Below are 12,500 nucleotides of genomic sequence, written 5' to 3' on the forward strand. Positions count from 1 at the left end.
AGGCCGCACACAGAGGTTTCTTATGCGGGGGCGAGGGCGGAGGCGGAGGGCCGAAGGCTAGGGGCGAGGGGCGAGAGCCCGGCACGAGACCGAACTCCGCGACACCTTCCCCCCCACCCCGGCCGCTCGCCCGCCCGCTCACTCGCCCGCTCGCTGGGTTTAATCGGCACTCGCCACCCCCGCGTCCGACTGCGCGGAGCCCCGCTCGGGACTCGGGGAGAGACCGTAACGGACGTGGACCCGGACCTACTCGGCTCTCCCTCCGTTCCCTGTACGGAGCTCTCTCGCAACACGGGCCGCGTGGACTGGCTCGGAACCGAGTCTTCGTTTGGGAAGACGAAGGGCCGTTTTCAGGCCCTGCGAGCTTCCAGCCGCGGTCTCTCTCTCTCAGCGGGGGCGCGGAGACCGATCGATGGGTAAAGCGACCCTCAGACAGGCGTGGCCGCGGGATGGACCCCCGCGGCCGCAATATGCGTTCGAAATTTCGATGATCTGTGTCCTGCAATTCACATTAGTTAACGCAGATGGCTGCGTTCTTCATCGAAGCACGAGCCGAGTGATCCACCGCTAAGAGTCGTATTCGGGTTTGTGCCCGGCCCGTTACAGGCCGGGCGAAGGAAGCCATTCGAACAAGAGACAATTTTTGCCAATATATTTCAAGCCGGGTGCCTTCCACCCCCGTGCAGGGGGGGAAAGGTCATTGAACCTGGGCGTCACCACCGGACCGAGGAGTTACGGCCCGGGGGACGATCGCCCGAGTAGGTGCCCGAGACTTACGTGGTTTAGGAGACCGGGGTCTAGGCACCCGCCGTTCCCGGCGAGGCCCAGGGGTTTGGTTCGCTGCGTTACGGGTCCCGGTCTAAGGCATTCAGGCGTGCGCTCAAAGCCAAGCTCTCCACCCCGGAGGGTATGAGCGAGGCCCGGTGGTACGCTCCCAAGTCCCCGCTTAGGGGAAGGCGCTGGGTAGATCCCACCTAGTCAGGACCGGCGGGCACCGGCCGTCTCCTTTCGGGTGTTTATAAACGCATCCGGGGTTCGTGAGGCCCCTTCAACTCGCGCACCGGCCTTAGACTATTATACGGTCCGTCTCTGCGAAGCCAACATCGGGGGTATTTTGCATGCGCTCTTAAGCTCCGCTCTAACCCCGTGAGGGGAAAGAGTTTCGCCCGGCGGTACGCTCCCGTCCACCACCGCCCCCTGTGCCGGGGGGATGGGTTCAGGGAGATCCCACCGAGGCCGGCGAGCACCGGCCAACGCCCTGGGGGTGAGTAAGCCCCTTTGACTCGCGCACGCACAATCAAGCCTTCAACGATCAATGGTTTTTTGGGTTTAACTACCCGGCGGGCGGCTCCGGCGCCACTCTTCCCCCCGCGAACGGGAGGGGCGGACCGGGGTACCTATGCACCTAAGGCGGTCCTCGCATAACCCCGAGTTCCGAAGCCGGCTCGCTACGTCCACCCACCCGGAGGGGGGAGAGACTCACGTCGGCCGACGACGAAAGGTACGAGGCTTCTGCGGTCCATACCTTGAAGGTACCCGCCGGGGGGGAGGTTCGGCCTCTCGAGTCCGACTCGACAACCGGCACGGACGGCGGGCGCCGACCGCGGCCAGGTCACCGTTATTGATCCTTCCGCAGGTTCCCCTACGAAAACCTTGTTACGACTTTTACTCCCTCTAGATGTCCGGGTTCGATCGACTTCCCATCGCCCGGAGGCGACCCCCGTTCGAGGGCCGCCCCGGGGACGGTCCGAGGACCTCACCGAGGCATCCGATCGGTAGTAGCGACGGGCGGTGTGTACAAAGGGCAGGGACTTAATCGACGCGGGCTGGTGACCCGCGCCTACTTGGAATTCCTCGTTCGAGGGGAATAGTTGCAATCCCCTGTCCCCAGCGGGGAATGGCGTTCATAGGATTGCCCGCACCTCTCGGCGTAGGGTAACTTACATGTTGAACCAGCCATTGTAGCTCACGTGCGACCCCGGACTTCTAAGGGCATCACAGACCTGTTATTGCTCCATTTCTCAAGTGGCTTCTGTGCCACAAATCGCTCTAAGAAGTTTAGCCACCGACCGCTGATTCCCACCGGGCGAACCCCAACCTTCAGGCCCGCGGTAAGCGGGAGGGCACCGGGGAGGGGAGAGGGAAGGCGAAGGCGAAGGACGGACAACCCACACCCGGAGAGCGGAACGAGGTGCGGACGGCATCGGGGAGGGAACCGAACGCGAAGGGGAGAGGCCGGAGCCACCCACTCGACGCAGAACTGAACCCCCGTCAACCGCATCACCTCCCCGAACCGATCCGGGGTAGAACCGGACCCCCGCCGAAACCCCCAACACCCCCACCCCGATGGGGACCCCCCGCGAACGGGGACCTTCGGGGATAGAGTCCGACCCAGGAGAGGGGCCGTGTAACTACTTAAAGGATGGGATCTCGTTCGTTACCGGAATTGACCAGACGAATCGCTCCACGAACTACCAACGGCCATGCACCACCACCCACAGAATCGAGAAAGAGCCGTCAATCTGTCAATCCTTACCGTGTCCGGGCCGGGTTAGGTTCCCCGCGTTGAGTCAAATTAAGCCGCAAGCTCCACTCCTGGTGGTGCCCTTCCGTCAATTCCTTTAAGTTTCAGCTTTGCAACCGTACTCCCCCCAGAGCCCAAAGACTCGTGGTTTCCCGGACGCTGCCCGGCGGGTCATAGTCGTTAACCCAACGCCGCCGGATCGCGGGTCGGCATAGTTTACGGTCGGAACTACGACGGTACCTGATCGTCTTCGATCCTCCGACTTTCGTTCTTGATTAATGAAAACATTCTTGGCAAATGCCTTCGCTTTTGTCCGTCCCGCACCGGTCTACGAATTTCACCTCTCTCGGTGCGGTACGAATGCCCCCGGCCGTCCCTCTTAATCATGACCTTTGGTCCGTCAAACCCACGAAATAGGACCAAGAGAGCGGTCGGATACCCCCCCGGCTCGGGGAACCGTGCGGCGGCCAGAAAACGGCCCCGCCCGGCCGCCTCGCCGAAGAGCTCCGACTCGCCCCCCATGGGAAGGCCTTATTCCATTATTCCTAGCTCAGTCCATTCAAGGCACGCTTCGGCCTGCTTTGAGCACTCTGTTTTGTTCAAAGTAAACGCACCGGACCCTTCCGCCCCCCACGTATTCAACCGCGGCGGACGACCCAGCTAAGGGCCTCTCCGCGGAGGAAGGGAGCAGAGGACACCGGATGAGTAGGGACAAGGTCCCGCGACCTCCACCCAGAGACCCGCGGGGGGTCCCCAACCCCCCGGAGAGGGGCAGCTTCCCACCGCGAAGTCCGGACGGGCAGAGGCCCGGCAGCCGGGACCCGTCCCCGGATCCAACTACGAGCTTTTTAACTGCAGCAACGTTAACATACGCTATTGGAGCTGGAATTACCGCGGCTGCTGGCACCAGACTTGCCCTCCAATGGGTCCTCACCCACGGACGTAGATTGAGTTCATTTCGGTCCCGAAACCTTCAAACGGGGCCTCGCACCGATATTTTTCGTCACTACCTCCCCGTGTCGGGAATGGGTAATTTGCGCGCCTGCTGCCTTCCTTGGATGTGGTAGCCGTTTCTCAGGCTCCCTCTCCGGAATCGAACCCAGATTCCCCGTTACCCGTGGTCACCACACGTAGTCCCGTAGACTACCGTCGAAAGTTGATAGGGCAGACACTCGAATGAGACGTCGCCGCCCCGAAGGGCTCTGCGATCGGCCAAAGGTTATCTAGAGTCACCAAAGCGGACCCGACCGGAGTCGGGAGGGGGTTTTTTGGTTCTGATAAATGCACGTATCCGTGGGGGGCGCCGAGGGGGGAAGGTGAACCAGTCACCGACCACCTCGAAACGGCACCCCCACTTCCAACGCTTCGTTTGCATGTATTAGCTCTGGAATTACCACAGTTATACCAAGTAACGTGTGGAGCGATCAAAGAACCATAACTGATTTAATGAGCCATTCGCAGTTTCACTGTACCAACGCCCGTGTGTACTTAGACTTGCATGGCTTAATCTTTGAGACAAGCATATGATACTGGCAGGATCAACCAGGCCGATCCCTCTGGTACTCAAACCCGGCTTGGGGAAAGAGAGAGAGTCGGTGGTGCGTGGAACTCGACCCCCCGAAGGAGGAAGAGACGCGCACCGCGGAAAGGCTTTTCGAACGAGACCCCCCGGAGGTGGGTCTGCAATCGGGGGTTTGACTACTTGGAAAATGTACGATTCAAGGCCCGGACGGTGCAGGCTAGGGCCGGTTCCTTCCCTCAATAGGATCCCGACCCTAAGGCACCACCGACTCGGACCTTTTAACGGACCCAAACTGCGGTGGAAATTAGACCGACGGATCGGCTAAGTCTCCTCGGAACGATTCTGGGACAAGCGGACCCCTGTTACGGGGGGTCCACGAGCCATGGAGGCTGGAGCACGTGGCGGGGAGGATCGTTCTAAAAGCCGGTATTATTTCGGATTAGAAGCCTGCCCCTGGTGCTCCGGGTATGCCGCATTTCGAACGGGCGTAAAGGACGTCCGTTTAAGGGAAGAGAATGGAAGAGAATTTCCTGGCCCCCTCAAAGCGCGAGGAGGTCGGCATAGGTTTTACGGTACGCCCCCCCCCGGAGCCGTCTGATGTTCAGAAGACGAAGGGTTTTGCCCCCAATCTCGTAAGGTCGAGGGCTCACCACCGAACTTCCAGCCGCGGTCCTTGGTAGGACCGATACGCGGACAAGCCGCAAAATCCTGGCCCCCTCGCAGTGCGAGGAGGTCGGCAAAGGTTTTACGATTCGCCCCCCCGGAGCCTACGGTTAGTTTTCTCGATTTAAGAAGACGAAGGGGGTCGGGCCCGGGAACCGTAAACCGAGCGCCTCTTCCCCTGCGAACTTCCAGCCGCGGTCCGTTTAAAAAGACCGATCCGTGACACCTCTAATGCGCTCTTTGCCTCCGGCCGTTTCCAGCGCGGGGGCCCGGTGGTGCGCTCCCAAGTCCCCGCGGAGGGGAAAATCTGGGAGATCCCACATTAGACCAAGCGGAACGCCGGTCTTCGCCTCGGGGGTTTGTATGCCCCTTTCGACTCGCGCACGGGCAAGAGTTAGGTTAGGAACGGGGACAACTGCCGGCGGGCGGCCCGTCGCACCCACCCCGCAAGTGGGCAGGTGGTCGGTGGCCTGTGGACCCGCCGCTCGGATTCGTTTATAGTAGGAACCATAACGGGGTACAACCCTCATACGCTCGACCCCCTCACGCCCAGAGAAGTGTTCACCTCCCTGGGCATATATCGAACGAATCATCGGGATTGAAGGGGAGGCCACCCAAACCATCCCCTTAGCCCAGAGGGGTGCCAGTCCTACCTCGGGCTTCGGTATTCGCATCACCGGGGTCTATGGAGGTCTCGACTTAGGTTTTGAAAACCTCCAGAGGGGGGGCCGGATTAACCACCACCCTAGCCCAGAGGGGTGCCAGTCCTCGGGCTTCGGTATTCGCATCACCGGGGTCTATGGAGGTCTCGACTTAGGTTTTGAAAACCTCCAGAGGTGGGGCCGGATTAACCACCACCCTAGCCCAGAGGGGTGCCAGTCCTCGGGCATGTCACTTCGCATCACCGGGGTTCTATGGAGGTCTCGACTTAGGTTTTAAAAACCTCCAGAGGGTGGGGGCATATCTTATCCCCACCCTAGCCCAGAGGGGTGCCAGTCCTCGGGCATGTCATTTCGCATCACCGGGGTCTACGGAGGTCTCGACTTAGGTTTTGAAAACCTCCAGAGGGTGGGGGCATATCTTATCCCCACCCTAGCCCAGAGGGGTGCCAGTCCTCGGGCTTCGGTATTCGCATCACCGGGGTCTACGGAGGTCTCGACTTAGGTTTTGAAAACCTCCAGAGGGTGGGGCCTGACTTACCACCAACCCTTAGCCCAGAGGTGTGCCACTCCTCGGGCATGGAATTCGCATCAACGGGGTCTACGGATGTCTCGACTTAGGTTTTGAACACATCCAGGGAAGCAGAGCGGACATTCCCATTATTTCAAGCCCATCGGGAAGCCACTCCTTTGGGCATAGCGTTTCGCATCGCTGTTACCCAAACTTACGTCTGATTTAATGCCTCCCTAATATCCCGACGGCACCAGGCTGAGAAACCATATGCCCACAGGATTTGAGGCGTTGGAACCTCGTTCGCATAGCCGACAACGATGAACCTCCCTCGGACTCGCTACGAGGCTTGAGGAGGGTCCTGATTTTCTTAAAATCTCAGGTGAGGGACTTAGAAAATTTTCACTTTAAAACCACAGACCTCCAGAGGAGAGACCGGGCTTATCACAACCTTAGCCCAGAGGGCGTCACTCCTCGGGCATGTCACTTCGCATCACCGGGGGTCCATGGATGTCTCGACTTAGGTTTTGAACACATCCAGAAGGGGGGGCCGGATTAACCACCACCCTTAGCCCAGAGGGGTGCCAGTCCTCGGGCTTTAAATTCGCTTCGCCGGGGTCTATGGAAGTCATTTTTTAGACCTCCAGAGGGGAGGCAACCCAAACCATCCCCTTAGACTAGAGGTGTGCCACTCCTCGGGCTTGTGTATTCGCATCACCGGGGTCCATGGAAGTCATTTTAGACATCCAGAGGGGAGGCCACCCTAACCATCCCCTTAGCCCAGAGGGGTGCCAGTCCTCGGGCTTTAAATTCGCTTCGCCGGGGTCTATGGAAGTCATTTTTAGACCTCCAGAGGGGAGGCAACCCAAACCATCCCCTTAGCCCAGAGGTGTGCCAATCCTCGGGCTTGTGTATTCGCATCACCGGGGTCCATGGAAGTCATTTTAGACATCCAGAGGGGAGGCCACCCTAACCATCCCCTTAGCCCAGAGGGGTGCCAGTCCTCGGGCTTTAAATTCGCTTCGCCGGGGTCTATGGAAGTCATTTTTAGACCTCCAGAGGGGAGGCAACCCAAACCATCCCCTTAGCCCAGAGGTGTGCCACTCCTCGGGCTTGTGTATTCGCATCACCGGGGTCCATGGAAGTCATTTTAGACATCCAGAGAGTGGGGCCGGTCTTACCACCACCCTTAAGCCCAGAGGGCGTCACTCCTCGGGCATGAAATTCGGATTACCGGGGTCTATGGATGTCTCAACTTAGGTTTTGAACACATCCAGAGGGGAGGCCACCCAAACCATCCCCTTAGCCCGGAGGTGTGCACCTCCTCGGGCTTCAAATTCGAATCACCGGGGTCCATGGAAGTCATTTTAGACATCCAGAGAGTGGGGCCGGTCTTACCACCACTCTTAGCCCAGAGGGCGCCACTCCTCGGGCATGAAATTCGCATCACCGGGGTCCATGGAAGTCAGTTTAGACCTCCAGAGAGTGGGGCCGGTCTTACCACCACTCTTAAGCCCAGAGGGCGTCACTCCTCGGGCATGAAATTCGGATTACCGGGGTCTATGGATGTCTCAACTTAGGTTTTGAACACATCCAGAGGGGAGGCCACCCAAACCATCCCCTTAGCCCGGAGGTGTGCACCTCCTCGGGCTTGAAATTCGAATCACCGGGGTCCATGGAAGTCAGTTTAGACCTCCAGAGAGTGGGGCCGGTCTTACCACCACCCTTAAGCCCAGAGGGCGTCACTCCTCGGGCATGGAATTCGCATCAACGGGGTCTACGGATGTCTCGACTTAGGTTTTGAACACATCCAGGGAAGCAGAGCGGACATTCCCATTATTTCAAGCCCATCGGGAAGCCACTCCTTTGGGCATAGCGTTTCGCATCGCTGTTACCCAAACTTACGTCTGATTTAATGCCTCCCTAATATCCCGACGGCACCAGGCTGAGAAACCATATGCCCACAGGATTAGAGGCGTCTGAACCCCTTTCGCATAGCCGACAACGATGAACCTCCCTCGGACTCGCTACGAGGCTTGAGGAGGGTCCTGATTCTCTTAAAATCTCAGGTGAGGGACTTAGAAAATATTCACTTTAAAACCACAGACCTCCAGAGGAGAGACCGGGCTTATCACAACCTTAGCCCAGAAGGCACCACTCTTCGGGCATGTCACTTCGCATCACCGGGGTCCATGGAAGTCTCGACTTAGGTTTTGAACGCATCCAGAGGGTGGGAGCCGGACTTACCACCACCCTTAGCCCAGAGGGCGTCACTCCTCGGGCATAAAATTCGGATAACCGGGGTCCATGGAAGTCAATTTTGACCTCCAGAGAGGGGGGGGGCCTGGCTTACCACCACCCTAAGCCCAGAGGGCGTCACTCCTCGGGCATGAAATACGCTACACCGGGGTCCATGGAAGTCAGTTTAGACCTCCAGAGAGGGGGGGCCGGGCTTACCACCACCCTTAGCCCAGAGGGCACCACTCCTCGGGCTTGAAATTCGCATCACCGGGGTCCATGGAAGTCTCGACTTAGGTTTTGGAAACCTCCAGAGGGGGGGCTGCACTTACCACCACCCTAAGCCCAGAGGGCGTCACTCCTCGGGCATGAAATACGCTATACCGGGGTCCATGGAAGTCCTTTTAGACCTCCAGAGAGGGGGGGGGCCGGGCTTACCACCACCCTTAGCCCAGAGGGCACCACTCCTCGGGCTTGAAATTCGCATCACCGGGGTCCATGGAAGTCTCGACTTAGGTTTTGGAAACCTCCAGAGGGGGGGCTGCACTTACCACCACCCTTAGCCCAGAGGTTCATCACTCCTCGGGCATGAAATTCGGATAACCGGGGTCCATGGAAGTCAGTTTAGACCTCCAGAGAGTGGGGCCGGGCTTACCACCACCCTAAGCCCAGAGGGCGTCACTCCTCGGGCATGAAATTCAGATAACCGGGGTCCATGGAAGTCAGTTTAGACCTCCAGAGAGTGGGGCCGGGCTTACCACCACCCTAAGCCCAGAGGGCGTCACTCCTCGGGCATGAAATTCGGATAACCGGGGTCCATGGAAGTCTCGACTTAGGTTTTGGAGACCTCCAGAGGGGGGGCCGGGCATACCACCACCCTTAGCCCAGAGGGCGTCACTCCTCGGGCATGAAATACGCTATACCGGGGTCCATGGAAGTCAGTTTTGACCTCCAGAGAGGGGGGGCCTGGCTTACCACCACCCTAGCCGAGAGGGCGTCACTCCTCGGGCATGAAATTCGCTTCACCGGGGTCCATGGAAGTCATTTTAGACCTCCAGAGAGGGGGGGCTGCACTTACCACCACCCTAGCCGAGAGGGCGTCACTCCTCGGGCATGAAATTCGGATCACCGGGGTCCATGGAAGTCAGTTTAGACCTCCAGAGAGTGGGGCCGGGCTTACCACCACCCTAAGCCCAGAGGGCGTCACTCCTCGGGCATGAAATTCGGATAACCGGGGTCCATGGAAGTCTCGACTTAGGTTTTGGAGACCTCCAGAGGGGGGGCCGGGCATACCACCACCCTTAGCCCAGAGGGCGTCACTCCTCGGGCATGAAATACGCTTAACCGGGGTCCATGGAAGTCAATCTAGACCTCCAGAGAGGGGGGGCCGGGCTTACCACCACCCTTAGCCCAGAGGGCATCACTCCTCGGGCATGAAATTCGCATCACCGGGGTCCATGGAAGTCAGTTTAGACCTCCAGAGGGGGGGCTGAGCATACCACCACCCTTAGCCCAGAGGTGTGCTCCTCATCGGGCATGAAATACGCTTCACCGGGGTCCATGGAAGTCATTCGAGACCTCCAGAGGGGGGGCCGGGCATACCACCACCCTTAGCCCAGAGGTGAGTCACTCCTCGGGCATCAAATTCGCATCACCGGGGTCCATGGAAGTCAGTTTAGACCTCCAGAGGGGGGGCTGAGCATACCACCACCCTTAGCCCAGAGGTGTGCTCCTCATCGGGCATGAAATACGCTTCACCGGGGTCCATGGAAGTCATTCGAGACCTCCAGAGGGGGGGCCGGGCATACCACCACCCTTAGCCCAGAGGTGAGTCACTCCTCGGGCATCAAATTCGCATCACCGGGGTCCATGGAAGTCAGTTTAGACCTCCAGAGGGGGGGCTGAGCATACCACCACCCTTAGCCCAGAGGTGTGCTCCTCATCGGGCATGAAATACGCTTCACCGGGGTCCATGGAAGTCATTCGAGACCTCCAGAGGGGGGGCCGGGCATACCACCACCCTTAGCCCAGAGGTGAGTCACTCCTCGGGCATCAAATTCGCATCACCGGGGTCCATGGAAGTCAGTTTAGACCTCCAGAGGGGGGGCTGAGCATACCACCACCCTTAGCCCAGAGGTGTGCTCCTCATCGGGCATGAAATACGCTTCACCGGGGTCCATGGAAGTCATTCGAGACCTCCAGAGGGGGGGCCGGGCATACCACCACCCTTAGCCCAGAGGTGAGTCACTCCTCGGGCATCAAATTCGCATCACCGGGGTCCATGGAAGTCAGTTTAGACCTCCAGAGGGGGGGCTGAGCATACCACCACCCTTAGCCCAGAGGTGTGCTCCTCATCGGGCATGAAATACGCTTCACCGGGGTCCATGGAAGTCATTCGAGACCTCCAGAGGGGGGGCTGGGCATACCACCACCCTTAGCCCAGAGGTGAGTCACTCCTCGGGCATCAAATTCGCATCACCGGGGTCCATGGAAGTCAGTTTAAACATCCAGAGGGGGGGGGCCGAGCATACCACCACCCTTAGCCCAGAGGTGTGCTCCTCATCGGGCATCAAATTCGCATCACCGGGGTCCATGGAAGTCATTCGAGACCTCCAGAGGGGGGGCCGAGTATACCACCACCCTTAGCCCAGAGGTGAGTCACTCCTCGGGCATCAAATTCGCATCACCGGGGTCCATGGAAGTCAGTTTAGACCTCCAGAGGGGGGGCCGAGCATACCACCACCCTTAGCCCAGAGGTGAGTCACTCCTCGGGCATCAAATTCGCATCACCGGGGTCCATGGAAGTCAGTTTAAACATCCAGAGGGGGGGGCCGAGCATACCACCACCCTTAGCCCAGAGGTGTGCTCCTCATCGGGCATCAAATTCGCATCACCGGGGTCCATGGAAGTCAGTTTAGACCTCCAGAAAGGGGGGCCGAACCTACCACCAACCTTAGCCCAGAGGGCGTCACTCCTCGGGCTTCAAACTCCCATCGCCGGGGTCCCATGGAAGTCTCGACTTAGGTTTTGAACCGTTCCGGGGTCACCTCCAGTGAGATAACGCGGAAATCTCACTATATTCATGCCCACAGGCGAACCAGAGCCTTGGGCTTGTCATAGTTACATACGGTGTACCCAAACTTTCGTCTTTTCTAAAGGAACCCTAATGTCCTGACGGCACCGCACTGGAAACCCCCATGCCCTCTGAATTTTTACCTCTCCGAGGTGCTCCGTTTTGGGCTTGCTACCTAGGGCGAAGAGGGTCAGAAATTTTTCTAAGTCCTACTTTAAAACGTCCCACTGGGAGAACACTAGGGTTAGCACTTTGCCAAAAAATCACGGCTGAATGCAATTTTCACGCCTCGCACCCTTTGTTCGTTTAGATTTAACAAAAAAATCAACCGACCCCCCTTTTTAACAACGCTTTGCCGAATTTAGCTCACTTTTCCCGGCCTGGAATATCTCACGCTTGCCCCCCACGGTACTTACCTCCGGGGAAGACACCCCCGTCGCTGCCAACGCCCATGCCCGGCCCAGGCTCACCCGACTCGGCCTCGCTCGCTCCATCGCCCGCTCCAAACCTCCGGGGAGAAGACCCCCATCGCCGCCAACGCCCATGCCCGGCCCAGGCTCACCCGACTCGGCCTCGCTCGCTACATCGCCCCGCTCCAAACCTCCGGGGCTGGACCTCCACCAACCCAGCGCACCTCTCGAACCTATCCGGCCCACACTTAAGCACTCCTCCTCGGACTAAACCATCCAGCCCGCGCCGCTGGAACGAGCGCCCACTGGAAGACCTGAGCCTCAAACCCGCGTGCATTGCGGTTCTCTATCTCCCCGGGCTCGGAGCACTTTTCTCGGCCATGGGACCTCCAGGGGGGGCCCTTCATGGCTCCGTCAATATTCCTTTAAGTCTCACTCCGCCCACTGGAAGACCCGAGCCCCAAACCCGCGCGCTTTACGGTTCTCTATCTCCCCGGGCTCGGGGCACTTTTCTCGGCCATGGGACCTCCAGGGGGGGCCCCTCATGGCTCCGTCATCATTCCTCTAAGTCTCATTCCGCCCACTGCGATACCCGAGGCCTTTAACCGCGGCGTTCACGGTTCTCTATCACCCCGGGCTCGGGGCACTTTTCTCGGCCATGGGACCTCCAGGGGAGGCCCTTCCTGGCTCCGTCATCATTCCTCTAAGTCTCATTCCGCCCACTGCGATACCCGAGGTCTTTAACCGCGGCGTTCACGGTTCTCTATCACCCCGGGCTCGGAGCACTTTTCTCGGCCATGGGACCTCCAGGGGAGGCCCCTCATGGCTCCGTCATCATTCCTCTAAGTCTCATTCCGCCCACTGCGATACCCGAGGTCTTTAACCGCGGCGTTCACGGTT

General features: G+C 59.1%; 1 non-coding gene and 1 pseudogene across 1 annotated transcript; both read right to left on the reverse strand.

The window, feature by feature from the left end:
* The window catches only part of LOC136684560 (28S ribosomal RNA), a 4,635-nt pseudogene extending 4,629 nt beyond the window's left edge, over positions 1 to 6 (reverse strand).
* Positions 7 to 422: 416 nt separating this feature from the next.
* LOC136684565 (5.8S ribosomal RNA) lies at positions 423 to 576 on the reverse strand. The gene has a single exon (XR_010799718.1). It is a non-coding gene; the product is annotated as a 5.8S ribosomal RNA (ribosomal RNA).
* Positions 577 to 12,500: the final 11,924 nt, after the last annotated feature.

Source organism: Hoplias malabaricus, unplaced genomic scaffold (genome assembly GCF_029633855.1).
Source record: "Hoplias malabaricus isolate fHopMal1 unplaced genomic scaffold, fHopMal1.hap1 scaffold_29, whole genome shotgun sequence".
Classification (NCBI taxonomy): domain Eukaryota; kingdom Metazoa; phylum Chordata; class Actinopteri; order Characiformes; family Erythrinidae; genus Hoplias; species Hoplias malabaricus.